Raw genomic sequence first — 15347 nt, forward strand, 5'->3', positions numbered from 1 at the left:
GCATATATATACCTACATATTTTTATTAGTTGATTGTATAAAAGTATGAAAAACATGGCGATATCACTCAGAACTCTGTAGGAGCAGCAGTTTTCAACCCATGTAATATATCTAAATAGAAACAATCAGCTTGGAGGTTTTCTTGCTGGCTGGTATATTGACATGATTGTGATACCTCCAGCTGGCTTTTTCACACTGAATGACAATTACACGCATGCCCCATGATACTTGATGCTCACAGAGCATAAAGAGAAAGGAAAACAGTGATCTTAGGTCCATGAGGGAAGGCTATAGCCATGGACAAAGTAAGCAAACAGAAACCCAGCTAATTGAAAGGGAGGGTAGTTAAAATTTAGCAATGTTGAATTGGGAATAGCATCAGTGTCAAAGGGAACTTGAATTTATCTGGGTGATTTAAAAATAACATGGCAAATTATAAAGCAAAGATTTTTCCCCCTGTGTCTTAAAAGGGGGCATTTGGAATGAGTGGATAAAAGCTATTATTTTCTAACATCATAAAGAGATTTAATCTTTTTGCATGTTTTAACTGTGACATTATAGGTGTGTAACTTTACAATAACGTGAACATTGGTGGCTTCTGTTTGAAAGTTTTAAATATTTTACCTCTTTACCACCATGTAACTTCTTCCCCCACTCACAGTAATAATACTTCCGATTTTTAAGGTAAGGGATAATAGGCATGTAATAGATCAATAATAAAAAATGAAGTGACATATTAAGACAAAAAATACTAAAAATTCTTCTTTGCATGCTTCTCAGAGATAACTGGAAGTATAGGAGAAAGATCTTCAACTGGGAATTCAGAAAACTTGGATTTAAGTGTGCCCTTTGCCACTTACCATGTGATTTTTGTCGTTACTTTTCTGCTCTTAGACTTCTTTCTCCCAACCCTACGCCCCAGTTTGCACTGTGGAGACAGGATCTGATCCCTGTGTTATTTGAAAGAATATGTAGGAACCATTTTTTAAAAAAGTGATATGCAGATGATATGGGTGGTGATGGTCTCAACTAGAAATTAATATTTTCAAAAATTATTATTCTTATACAGTATTTTACATTTTTTTAAGGTGAAACATGACCAGTAATAAACCATGTTTTTACAGAATAGCAAACATTTAATTACAGCTTTCACCTGAACTGGCAATGGGAAATAGTGGAAAAAGAGAAGTAGAAGCCAGAATCAACTAAAGTTCCTTTAAAATGTTAGGACTTGGTAAGCTTTATCCTCCTTTATCCTATTGCCATCACCTCCCACCCCTCCTTTGCACACATACCTCTCTACCACTTTTTCTTTCTCCTGGCTAACTTTGTTAGCTGAGTCTTCATGACTCAGCTCTGATGTCATGTCTTTAAAGAATTCTTTAATTTCTCTTGGCAACAAGAAGCTGGCTTAACTAAGTCTCCTTGGTGTTATCTTAACATCTTATACCTACCTATATCATGGGACTCTATTATTTGGTTATAAAGTGTTTATATATCTTTTAACCCAGCTAGAATCTAAGACTCTTGAAGATAGGTGTCATGTGTTACTCATTTGGGGACTGGCATTTTATAGATTTTAATGAATGTTTCTTCAATGAGTGAGTACATGAATGAATGTATAATATATGAGAAGCTATTTGAAAAGAATAAGGGGTAAGGTGGGATATGGTATTTTTCAAATATAACTGCAGAAGTAAGAAGCATTTGTCTAGTGAAACAGTACTGTATTTGGAAATCAGTTATTGGGCCATCTTTACTAATTTGGTGAGTAACTCCAGGAAAATCACTTAAGTCCTCAGCACTCAACTTGCCATCCAAAAATGGGGCAATCTGCATTTCCTATTGCCTGCCTCATTAGGAATGTCACAGAGGCCAAAATTAGAGCAAGTATTGATATCTGCTGTTTTTTAAAAAATGAAGTTATGTTATGCATTCTTGGGGGATATATTAATACCTGTTCATAATCAAATTGCTTTATGCTCAAAATATTCCTGATGTTTTCTCTAAACAATAAATTAAATAACATTTTAAATGGACTGAAGGAGATTTGATTTTAAAGCATATTTTTGGTCTGTACCAGTTTTGCAGAGTACAAAACCCTCTTGAAGGGGAACAATTATTTGTAATTTAGATTTGTAATTTGTAATTGTTTTGTAATTTAGAATTTTCTTGTGATACCAACCTCTTAAAGCAGCATCCTCCTATATTCCTCTGACTGTGTCTCCTCTTCTGTTTAGTGAGTCATTATTGACTGTCAGTGGAAAAGAAATATCCACCACTGAACTACCTTTATTGTCTTTGGGAAGCTGAACTTTTGTTCAGGAATACAACGGCTGTCCCACAAACAATAATTTTCAGAATTGTGAACAGATATTTGTGTCTTTGAGAAATATGTAAAGAAGCATTAAGGTGATGGTTCCAGGAACTTTGAGAAATCTTAAGATAAGACAAGAGGTACATGGCTCAATAATTCAGTAGAGAATTGGAGACTTTCTTTTTCTTTTTAACAAAAGGTGTTTTTTTTTTTTTTTAATTGACCCCAGATGAGTAATAAATTCAGAGTTGGTTTCTCGTGTAATGTTTCTTACCCCACTTTATCAGGACACTTCTTGTCCTCACCTGGGCAAGAATGTAATTTGGGCTTTGCTTACTCTCCAATTAAGAATACAAACTAAATAGTGTTTAGATTTTCCTTGTTATGAAATTAATGTGGAGCTGGGTTCCTTCTTAGGTGTCCCATTATGCTTTTTTTTTTCTTTTTTTAAAATTATTTATTTATTTTATTGGCTGTGTTGGGTCTTTTTTGCTGTGCGTGGGCTTTCTTTTTCGTTGCAGTGCGTGGGGGCTACTCTTCATTGTGGTGCGCGGGCTCCTCATTGCCGTGGCTTCTCTTGTTGCGGAGCATGGGCTCTAGGCGCTTGGGCTTCAGTAGTTGCAGCACATGGGCTCAATAGTTGTGGCTCACGGGCTCTAAAGCACAGGCTCAATAGTTGTGGCACATGGGCTTAGTTGCTCTGCGGCATGTGGGATCTTCCTGGAGCAGGGATCGAACCCATGTCCCCTGCATTGGCAGATGGATTCTCAACCACTGCGTCACCTAGAAAGCCCCTTATGCTTTTGTTTGAAATTCTGTCTCATGGGAGTATCACACCTCTATCTTAATTGCTTCTTTTCTTCTTGAGTCAACTTGATTGAAGTATACTGTATGTACAATAAACTATACCCATACAATAAACTATACACATGTAATATCCTTGTAGCCACCACCATAGTTGAGGTGCAGGACATTTCCAGCCTCCTCCAAAAGATCCCTCTTGCCTCTTTGCAGTCATTTCCCGTTCCATTCCAGCCCTAGGCAACCATGGATCTGCTTTCCGTCACCATAGATTAGTTTGCGTGACTCTTGTTTTCTTGAACCAAACTTCTTGAGGTTGAGTTCTTTTATGGGGTGGTAAACTATAAGTTGGAAGGAAGGAGAAGGCAGAGCTGAGGCATTTATTCAGGTAAATTGCTTCAGATCTGATAAGCACTAAATTCTGTGGAAGCAAGGTTTATCTGAAGTCATAGGCTGGTAGTTAGTTACCTTTAGAACATGGTTAACAGGAACAACAAAATTGGAATGAAATTTACATCTAGGCCATTTAATTTAGAAACATCTAGGAGGAAGTTCAAGGTTTGCAGCCACTTTGATGAATTAAGTTTTCCATTCCTCATATGAACTTGGTCCCATGCTTTTAGCTATCACTAAGCTAAATGGGCTATAATATTTATTTTTTACATGTTCACCATTCAGAAAGGCGGTGGTGGTTGTCCTTTGACCATGTAAACTTACAGGATATAAATCTTATTTTTAGGAGTGAAGAACTTTGTTCTATTTAAATTTTGAAAGTGGTCAAGGTACAGGGCCAAGACTTCTCATCTCCATTTGGCCTTTGCATGATAGTACTGACCACTGGACATCTGACTTTTTATGGCCAATAGTCAAGTACTGTTGGTGAAATGTTTGCAAAAGAATTGGCATGAAACTGCCTGACTAGTATTTTATGCTTGTGCCACAGTCCAGAAATAAACATTTCTTCCTGTAATATATTGCTGTCCTGGATAGCCAACTGACAACTATTGTCTTTTATTTTTATTTTTTATTTTCCTGTTTTCCAGTTAAATAGCAATTGTTCTGGATGAAGGAATGGCACTGTTTAAAACACTTTCACTCTAAGAGTCTCCTGGGTAGGAAGGAAAATAGATTTCCAGTCTTAAGAATCAAATGTCCCTATTCAATGTCAGTCTTATGAATCTCCTCCCCCCACGTTAAAATTTTGTTAAATTGGGCTCTAACCTGTTTCAAAGCAAAGTTGAGAAGCTTCTGTATCAGGACTGTCCTAGACACAGGTATCTTTCCAGCTTATCGAAGTACCTTTTTCTTGGTAATATTTAGTGAAAGAAGTGATATTTAACCTTTGGATGCCAAGGTTTCCTTTATTCTATTCAAGGAGGTTTAATTAACCCATCTCTTTTTCATTTACCCTACTCTTTGGAAATTTCTAGGAACATAATTTACTTAAAGCAGTAAGTCAGATTTTTTTCCTCTCTCCTCTCTTTTAGTCTTCCACAGGCAAGAACTGTAGTATATGCAGATTGTTGAGAGAGGAAAAATAATATCTGAAAAGGTGGCTTTCTTAAAAGGCACCAGTAGCATTAGTGTCATGTCTGAAGCACCCATTTGTGTCAACTGTACAGACCTTTCAGTGGAAAATTGTGCTGTGCTACCTTTTAAAGTATGAAATGCTAATTTGGGATTTACAGTTTTTGAACTGGAGGGCTGCATTTTGCATGGGATTTTGTTTAATTTCCCAGTGAAAAAAGGCATTTGAAACACAACTGCCTACAGCCAACTGTCAACAAAAATCAACTGTAATAGCACAGAGCCTGTCACTGATGTATGTGGTGATGTGGTAATCTTCTCAATTTAGCTGGATATTTCTCCTTCGTACAAAATAGCTGAAAGTCTTGCTAGGCATTTATGAATATCAGGAGGTATTATTAGGCTGATAACGGGGCCAGATTAAGGAAGTACACACTGGTTCAAAGTGTCAGTTAAAGAGACACAAAATGGGATGATGCTTGGCCCTCAGTATAAAGGAATCTTCACATTTCAGGTTTGCTTAAGATTTGGGCGATAGCATGCTGAGTTCCATCTGCCGTGAAAGTGGATTTCTGGGGAAAAAATAAAGTTGTTGTGCTATTTTTCCTCCAGAAATCTGTTTTTGTTTATCAAGAAGGTGAAATAAAAAATCTCTAAAAATGGAAGTGAGGAGGGCAAACTAGGGAAATCTCCTGGGGTGAGACCGGTCAGTGTTATTCTCCCTTAGACACTGAGAGCCAGTGGCTGAGGGCTGGTATCTTTTCCCTCTCAGTCATGACTCTAAGAGCTGGGAGAAGAGAATTCTTTCGGAGTGTCTGTATTTTAGTAGTGGGACCCCCCTTGGATTCTAAATAACAACTGGCAAATGCAAGGCAAAAAATAAATGTGTCTAGCCTATTCTTTGGCGAGGCACAAAGTTGGCGCTTATTATTAATTGTCATCAAAACATGGTATTAGTGAAGCTTCTCATGTCAAAAGGGAAAGTAGAATCAAATAGCACTTTATGTTATCAGTTGCTATTTTTTTAATGCAGTGTTTAAAATGAGCCATATTCAGGTCTGACCACACCATTTACTAGCTGCATGGTAGACCAGCCCTCTGTGATTGAGTTTCGTCTCAAAATTGGATTAATAGTCACGCCTACCTCATAGGGGTTTTGTGAGAGTTAAGTTACCTAGTAGATATAAAGAGTTTATGAAACTGCTTGAGGTATAATAAGCACCATATGATTAGTTACTGTTACCATCATCAATACAAGCCGCATGTTCACTGTTACCAAGCACTCACGCTAGAAGGATGGAAAGTGGAGTACGCTAGCACATGCACCACATAAGCCGTTGTGAAAGGTGTATTCATTTTTCTTAATTATTATGTTTTTATGTATTGATGAAGACAGGAGTGAACCACATTATCTGAGCTGCATGTAATATGTTCTAAGATACTTATAAACAGCACCATGGCTAACGGGAGCTTGACAGTGCCCTGCCCTGTTTTGTTCACTGCCTGCCCACTGCCTCTTTCTCTGAAGCTCTTCGCTTCTGCAGCCCCTGCTTCCTGTATGACCCTAATCTATTCTCTTCCCTTCTTGTCTTGGCCAGTGATGATAGACCAAGGATGGATCTCTGATGGAGGGGTGTGGCTCCCGAGAGGCATGTCAGTAACATGTCTTGGTACACCTCTAAGAAATCCAGTTCCTTTCTCTGCAGTTCTGTGATCGTGCACTGAGGTACCATTGTTGATTATCAGCAGATGCCGAAATTCAAAAACTGTGAGGTGGAAGGGAGAATAGTTAGATGTGGCCTTGGCAGTTATGTACAGATTAAAGTTATGATAAAACAGTGGAGCAAAGAGAAAAGCAACCCACACCATGAGAGAGAATCTCTGAGGCTGCATGTTTTTCTGTGTTTCCTGAGCTCTCACAACTGGCTCTGCAGTTTTTCCAGATCCCATGAGACCTCTTTATTTCCCTACAACAAAATTCCCTTCCTCTTGACTTCCCACTAGTGTGAGAGTATTTCTGTTCATTGCAACCAGTTAGGACACAGAGGGTCTAAGGTTTCTTGTGTGAATAGGAAGTAAAGTTTTCTGCTGACAAGTAAAAAACACTGCATGTAATGGAATTAGAATAAAACTGAGAAAGCAGTCAGTGAAGGGAATTTTTATTTTCCATATTTGAAGTCTTAGGAAGGGGTGCTAGAAATAAGGGGATGGACACTTATCTCTAGGTTCTAGTGGACTGACAAGATCTCTGCACACATGGTGATTACTTCTTAATGGAGTAGACAGAAAATCAATAAAAAAATATAAATAAAGGTAGTAACATGGTAATCATAGACTGAGAGGACTTCTATGAAGGAAATAAAGAGTAAAATTAGGAGATCCATTGGAAGCTTAGTGAAGTGTATTCCTTAGCACTAAATTGTTTTGTTGGGTAACTGCCAGTGATCTCTGAGTAAAAAATTCCCACAAGGCCTCGATTCATTCTCTTCCTCTGCTTTGGCTAATGATGAAGGAGCAGGGTTGGGTCTCTGACAGTAAAGTGTGGTCCAAGCCAGGCATAGGTATAGATACAGATATATACTGGATCAACATATACTCCACTCCTAAGAAGACATAAAGCTTTTCTTTTATCTCAAAGATGACACCAAAACCCATCAATATACTATTGAGTTTTTCTTCTCAATTTAGAATGGATTTGGACGGTGGATAATGGAACAGCCATTTCATGAGCCTACCTTCTACTAGGCAGTGTGCGATATCTTTTCCACAACTTTCTGATTTAATGAACAAAGCTACCCACTCTCACCTTGTAATCACTGATATTTATGTGCAGTGACTACCTAGGATTCAGGCTTCTGTCTGGATCTGGGAGAGAGCATTTATATTTGAACCAAAGGGTACTTAATCTGTTGCCTGTTTCTTCTAACATCAAGTTCTAGCCTGAACACAGACTTTATTGAGCAACCCATATGTAAATAATTACTACAAAAGAGGGTTTAACTGTCATTACTCAATTGCTTTTTTTCTTTTTCAAAATGACTTGCTATTCAGTTTTAAGCTTTCCAACTATTTTGATGGAGATTCAAGTTGGAGAGAATATTTTTGTGTTCTCATTATCATTTCCTGCTAAAACTTACATAGTTAATTTCCAGAGATAGACATCCTCTTGAGTGCTCAATATAGGAAGTAGAGAGATTGCTGCTCTATGGCCTCAAGATCATTGAATACCCAAAATAAACCTCCTACAGGGTATCAGACCCATAATTGTAAAAGCAAAGAGGGATCTAGAGCATTGGAAAAGGAATACACCAAGCACAAGGTTGCAGTTACAAAGCAACAGAATTTATTGGGCATGGAATATTCTGTCACTAAACAGATGAACAGTCCTCTGAGTCCTTTCCAGGGCACCAGACAAGTGGTCTCAGCAGGAACTTTCTCTTCTTCAGGATTTTTATTTTTTAAAAAAAGGTTATACAGATACAAGCACACTGACAACTGTGCCTTTGGATGGAGAAGTGAGGCCAGGAGCACCATGGGCTACTTCTCCAGAGGATGAGTGTTGACTGCTTATGGTGTTTCTCTGGAGTGCTGACCTTGACATCCAGATGGTTCCTTTGGTGATGATATTCTTAGTGCTTCTTTATTTTGCACTTTTTATTCAAAGGTACTTAGGTATGATGATAAGGAAATGCAATCACCACCTCCCCCACTGTCCATCAGAAATGACATGCCATGGATAATTATTTCGGGAAAAGTGGTGATACTTCTTCCTTGCAGTGTCATTTTATTCCAATGAGAAGATTTATATCTACTTCTCTCCATAGAGTTAGGCTTGGGCAAAGTATGATACCAGTATGCATTTTTCTTCTCACGAGCTCAGTATTCTCTGATGTTCGTCATACATTTATTCAACAGATACTGATCCAGAGCCTATTTTGTGCCAGAAACCACTGGAGATGCAGCAGTAAACAAGACAGACAAGATCTTTGCTCTCATGAGATTACATTCTAGTGAGGAAAACAGATCATCAAGTAAATATAAACAAACAATGTAGTTATAGATTGTGATAATTTCCAGGAAAGAAATGAAGAGTAGAATTAGGGTTTCTTAAAAGTTTATCCAGTTGGTACTAAGGCCCATCCTCTCTTCACACCAAACCTCTAACATGCTTTCTCAATCTTTGAAGTGTGCACGACTAACTTTTGTTTTTCAGTTTTACATACACCACTTGAGGTAATTGCAGCTTCAAGCTCTTCTGTCTTTTCCAAACAAATTTTTATCCCTAAGTCTCTCCTATATAGATATTTTAAGACTTCCAGTAAGCCTAGTATTAAGCGATTTCCTTGGCAGAAAAGACATAGGACACAAATTCTACATTATCAAAGTTTGGAACCCAAAAGGATAAGTAACTGAGTGGCAGTTATTTACATACATGTCTGTCTTCCCTATTAGACCTCCTTGAAGGTAGACACTAACCTATTTCTTTTTTCTTTTTTTTTTTGTCTCCTGTGATACTTAGCATCATGATATGCACATAGTAGGAACTCAGCATATTGCTTGTTGAATTCAACTGAGTTAGTAGAAACACAGGCACTTGCCAAAGGTATTAGCAAATGCATGTTTGAAGAAAATTAACTAACAATTAAGTTAAAAACATCAGTATTCACATGGATTTTGGCTGAGCTGATACGTTTCCTTACTGGTGAACATAAGGCTTTTCAGACCAATGAATCTGGTATCCCACAATCTCTTGCCAGCAAGGCATGGCAGGGATGGAGGAAAAGGAGTGTGGGCTGAATGCGGACTTTGGCAAATAGTTGGCACTTGAACCTCTCCTGTGAGAGTCTAAGCTCTTGGTCTGCCTGGCGGGAGATATGAGAGTAAACTGAGAGGTCCTAGGATGAGACCTGCCTATGAAGGTGCTGAGGCTATTTTCATATTTTTGAAGTTTGCAAGAGGGCTACACTGCCTGCCCCTGTTGAATGATTAGGGCTTCTTCTCCTCTGAACCCTCCCTTCAGGAACCTGGTTCAAATGATCCCTTTGTTGAGACCTTACAATGTGCAAGTCCCTTACGTAGAACTGGGGATGCAAAGGTGGACAATCAGGATCCTTGCCCTTAGGGAACTGCTATTCCGAATCATTGGAGAGGAAGGACTTAATATGTAACCAGTAAAGGAATACCAGCAATGATAGTCTCCCTACCTTGAGAGTTCACCTTTGTACACACACACATACACACATTAGTACTTTCCCATATGGGATATACCAGGGCAATTGCTTCAAACCACACATTTTCATAGTGTGACTTGGGGATCGTTTTAGGCTATGGCAGGGAGAAGGTTACAGGTCAAGGACCCGAAAAGACAACTGATATGGAAGAGGGATGTGCTTATACTAGCTGGCCTGAGTTTTATGGGACTGAATCCTTCCATGATGCAAATTCCTGTGTGATGAACAGTAGGAATACGCAATTCATTCAATCATTCATTTGTTATTCATTCAAGAAATGATTGTTGAGTATCTACTATGTGCTAGGGAATAAGGATGATACAGATGGAGAAAAAAGATGTAATCTACAGGGGAAATAGACGTTAATCAAATAGTTCGACAAATGTAAAATTGCAACTATGATGAGGGCTAAGCTACTTAGTGCTGTAGAGATTACAACAGGGGCATTTACTCTGTCAGGGAAGGCTTTCTTTAATTTACCTGATTTTGCTCATATAATGCTTTTTGGGATTTGGGGTGAGGAGAGTGGGTTTGCCTTACACTGTGTTTCCCAGAGTCAGTCTTCGCATCAATCTGTGAATGCATGCACGCACATGATTTAAATAAACTGGGTCTGTCTTTTCATCTCTTTACTTGTCATTTTATTTGTCTATTCACTTATTTATTTTTTATTCATACACACACACGCGCCACTAGAACTGTTTAATGTAACCATGTTTACTCGTCATCTTTGGGAAACTGGGGATTGCGTTGAAAATGCAGTTTCTTCAATCACTCACCAAACATGGGAGGATGTTTCCGATGAACTGGAAAACAGAGCTGAGTGATGTATTAGAAAAGCTTTTATGTTGAATGCTCCTCTGTTGAATTGTGTTATATTAAAATGGAATGCACTGGAGGCAGCATGGTATGTGGAAAGAGTAAGGGTTTGGAGTCAAGAGTCTCCACCACTCATGCATGGGGAGCTTTGGGTAATTTTTGCATCTTCCCTGAGCCTCAATAACGCCATCTGCAAGGTGGACATTATAATAACCACCTCAGTTTTTTTTGGTGAGGATTAAGACAGAATATCTGAAGGTTCTAGTACAGTACCTTGCATTGGTATGGGCTCAAAAAATGGTTTCTTTCCCTACATTCAGATTCTTGGGCCCATTTATCATACATCTACTTGGAGACAGCCTGCTGATTTCAAGGAGGGTTTCCTCTACCATGGAAAGGGGGATAGAGGAGAAAATTCAAGAGGGATTCTCATCTTGACCTAGGGAAGATGAGATGCCCATACCCCAGTTTATAACAAGATTCCATAGAAGAGGGAGTGGAAGATAAATGTACATTAATGTGATTCAAAACACGAGCAGACTCTGTGTTATGCACAGATGAGTTAATTGTTTTGCCTTAAATATATTTCCTGAAGAACAGAAGCCCGATCACAGCACACATCGTTATGTATTTTAGACAAACAGCACTTTGAATCAAATTATAGTACACGCATAAAATATTAAAATAAGACATTTATAACAAATCTTTCTAACTTAGTGCTCAGCTCTAAAATAGATTTATATGTGGATAAGCAATAGGTGCGATAAATGTGGTACAGATACCACAATTTAAATTGCAAATCAATGGGGCATCATGGGAAAAAGGAATGCAGACTAGAAGTACTAAGGGAAAAGATCCAGCTATGCGATAGTTTTAGGCCTTCTGCCGGATTTCATTTTGCATTGTCTGTATCTGGACTCCACATTTGATACATCCCAATATCTGCTCCTTAATATAGTTTTTTTTTTAACACTTCCAATTTAAATGATCTAATTAAAGCTTTCATTTGTTGTTCTTTTTGTTTATTGTTGAACTGTTGCCAATATACAGCTCCCCAGAGTCTTCAGGTTATTTTAGTTAGCTGGGAGATTTTGGAAGACTGTTATTGTTTCTCAGTTAACAAAATAGGTAAATGAAACGGGGAACAATATCCTTGCATGTGCTAGAGTGCTGCCTCCTTCTCCAGATCACCTTGCACTCTTTTCCTCCCCTGTGGTTTGTTGGACAGTGTATGGTGAACGTGTCGACAACTTGTCTACAAGAATGATCCCTGCCTGAGAATATTAAACTTGTTTCATTTATTTTAAAGAACTTTGGGGCTATCAAGTTGGATGACTACAGAGCTGAATGTTTGTAGGCTAGCTGGCCTGCTAGCGTTCAGAAGGATTCCCCCATATCAGAGGCCCTTGGAAGAACTCTAAGGGATGAAGCTGTACCTGGAGACTGTTATGGTATCCAATTCATGTTGGGGAAGTAGACCTTTGCTCCCAGCATCACATCAGTAGATGGAGATGAACAGCTATGACTTAGCCAACAACTGACTATTTTCAAGGCTGGAGGCCTGTGAACGGAGGGGAGGAGGGGCAATCACAAAGGATTAGTGACCCATTTCTGAGTTCTAATAATTACAGAGATCTCTTTTAGCCAAAATTGTATTCAATACATGCAGCTACAGAATTGAAACACCTCTCCTCAGCAAGAGGTAAGGTTGTTTCATGTGGAAACCGTTCTTCTTTGCCTGATCTATGTGCTGAAAATTTCTCTTCCCATGGAATATCTGCAATATTAATTTTCCTTTACAGAGAAAGTCTGTCTGGCCTTATTTCATTTTCCTGTAATGTATTATATAGAGTTTTTAATTCTTGGGTACTTGATGTAATTAACTCACCTAACTCCTTCCCACTGCTTACCATGATTGTTTCCACTACTTTTTTGGAAGTTGCTGCATTAAAAATAATAAAAGAAGAAATAAATGCCTTCATATTCAAGATTTCAGGTGGTAAGATTCAACTGTATTTCATGTCAGCCAACCATGCCCGGAGAGAAAGGTGTGGCTGTATTCCTACTGGAAAGTTGTATCCATAAGAATATATGTCAGTGCTCACCTCCACGTAGGTCGGTACAGTTAGGATAGCTCTCAGAGAGGAAGAAATTATATGTATACAGATTGTTTCTGGAATTAAGGTACTAGTATGTGTTCTCAATAGTCTGTTCCAATAAGAACCAAGTGTAACCTTCAAACAGAGATATAAAGATTAGATCTATGCCATCCATTACAATAGCTACTGGCTGAATGGGGCTACTGAGCACTTGAAATGTAGCTAATCCTAGTTGAGAAGAACTGTAAGTATAAAATATATACCAGATGTTGAAGGCAATACAAAAAAGTAAGAGTAAAAAAAAATTCTCAATAATTTTTATATTGATTATCAAAATAATATTTTGGATATATTGTATTAAAATATAATGTTAAAATCAATGTCACACATTTCATTTTCTTTAAAATATGGCTATTATAATATTTTAAATTATATGTGTGTCTCACATTTTATTTCTGTTGGACAGTGCTGAGCAAGGTTGACGTAAGGTAATATTGTAACTAATCGGCTTAAAAGACTTTGGTATTAGGCAATGCAGTTTGTTCTTTATAGCATGCCTGAAATTCGTTGTAAATGGAGGCCTATTTTAAGTGTGCCTGGAGATCTTGCTGGTTAAAGTAACCACATAGTGAGGACTGCCATCTTGTGAGTAATTACTCCTTAATATACCTGATTGATAGGCTTAGACTTTAGCAGGGTTTTCCTAAAGCAAAGTCCACCAGTTTTATCATATGCTTTCCAATATAGCCATTAGTTATCTTTATGTGAAGAGTCTCTGGCCTTTTATGAGATACCTTTTCTTGTTTATTCTTCTTTCACGGTCATCACTTCTTGGAAGGGAAGTGTGGTTTAGTTGCACATGCTTGGACTCGGAAGGTAGACTGCCTGGGCTCAGCACCAACACTCACTAGTGATCCTTGGCACATCCACCTCTCTTAGCTGAACTTACCTCATCTGTGAAGTGGAACAATAACTCAACGCTCACAGTGAAGTAATGAGCATTCCATGAGATGGTTGCTATACAGGGCATACAGACTCAATGAAGTGAGTCCCCATTCACTTCCTCTTGTTTTATGAGTGCCTGGGGGCCCAAGTTTTTAGGACATCGAGTCTATATTGCTGATCATTGATTTTTTTCCCAAGAGAAGTCCATTATTACAAGCACTGTGTACCTATATAAAGCACAGATATGCTCATAACACTTATAAAGGGAATCGCAAGTTCTTGGCCTCTGTGTCTTTGTACTTCTGATTCTTCCTGTCCAAACTACCCTTCTTTTCCCATTGTTTCCTTTTCTTATTGTCTTGTCCATCTTTAAATGTCCAGATGAAGTGCCACCTCTTTCATCAAGTCTTCTTTAACTACTCTAGACAGCACTAATTTATCAACTTTATACATCTTATTGCCATTATAAGCCAGTTTAAATCAAGTACCAAATATTTATCTGGAGTTTCAAATTCCAGTGCTCTCTTTCAAGTGATTTCAAGCCTATTCATTTGATTTCATGCGCTGAACTGTAGGTGTTTTTTTTTGATTGATTGATTGATTGGCTGCATTGGGTCCTCGTTGCTACCTTCAGGCTTTCTCTAGCTGCAGCGGGCAGGGGCTACTCTTTATTGTGGTGCGTGGGCTTTTCATTGTGGTGGCTTCTCTTGTGGTGGAGCACAGGCTCTAGGCACACAGGCTTCAGTAGTTGTAGCATGTGGGCTCAGTAGTTGTGGTGCACGGGCTTTGTTGCTCTGCGGCATGTGGGATCTTCCCAGACCAGGGATCAAACCCGTGTCCCCTTTGGCAGGCAGATTCTTAACCTCTGCACCACCAGGGAAGCCCATGTAGGTGTTTTGAAGGCAGTGGCCATGCTTCATATCCCTTTCACAACTTCCATACATCTTGTTAAAAAAATACTTGCTGATTGATCAATTGATTGATTGACTAGGGTTTGAATAATAGAAAATACTTTAATGGAAGAGTAATTATTCATTATAGGAAGTGATTCAGCAAGAAAAAACCCATATACCTCCTTTGTAGATATCTGTGTTAAATAATTTGTACATGTCAAAATTTAAGATTATCATCATGTAAAAAGTCTTATTTAACTGCTGAGTTCTAGGAGATACCTGTTAGAAAAAAATGACTTAAATAAACTTTTGATTCTAAATTCTTTAAATCTATATATCTCTGTGTATTCTAGACCCTTTGAGATACACACACACATACACACACACATATGTAAATATATATGTGTAGATAGATGTATTAAGATCTCTAAGATGCCCAGTTTCTTTTTTGTGGTCTTTCTCAATAAGGCAGTGGAACATTGGTGCTTTCAAGTGAGCTTAGGGATGTTGAATATGACATTCATGTCATTCAAAATAGTTAGCTGTTCTTGGCAACATTCACAAAGAAGTCCCTTAATGTTTCTTTTAATTGGCAGGATCCACACGTGGTATCTGTTTTGCAAATGTACCCTGCACTGAGCGGCTGGAGCTGTGTATGTATCTGTGTATGTTCTTTGTAGGTGACACTGCATCCTAATCAAACGATTGGTGCATT

The sequence above is a fragment of the Hippopotamus amphibius genome, chromosome 7, assembly GCF_030028045.1.
Source record: "Hippopotamus amphibius kiboko isolate mHipAmp2 chromosome 7, mHipAmp2.hap2, whole genome shotgun sequence".
Taxonomy (NCBI): Eukaryota; Metazoa; Chordata; class Mammalia; order Artiodactyla; family Hippopotamidae; genus Hippopotamus; species Hippopotamus amphibius.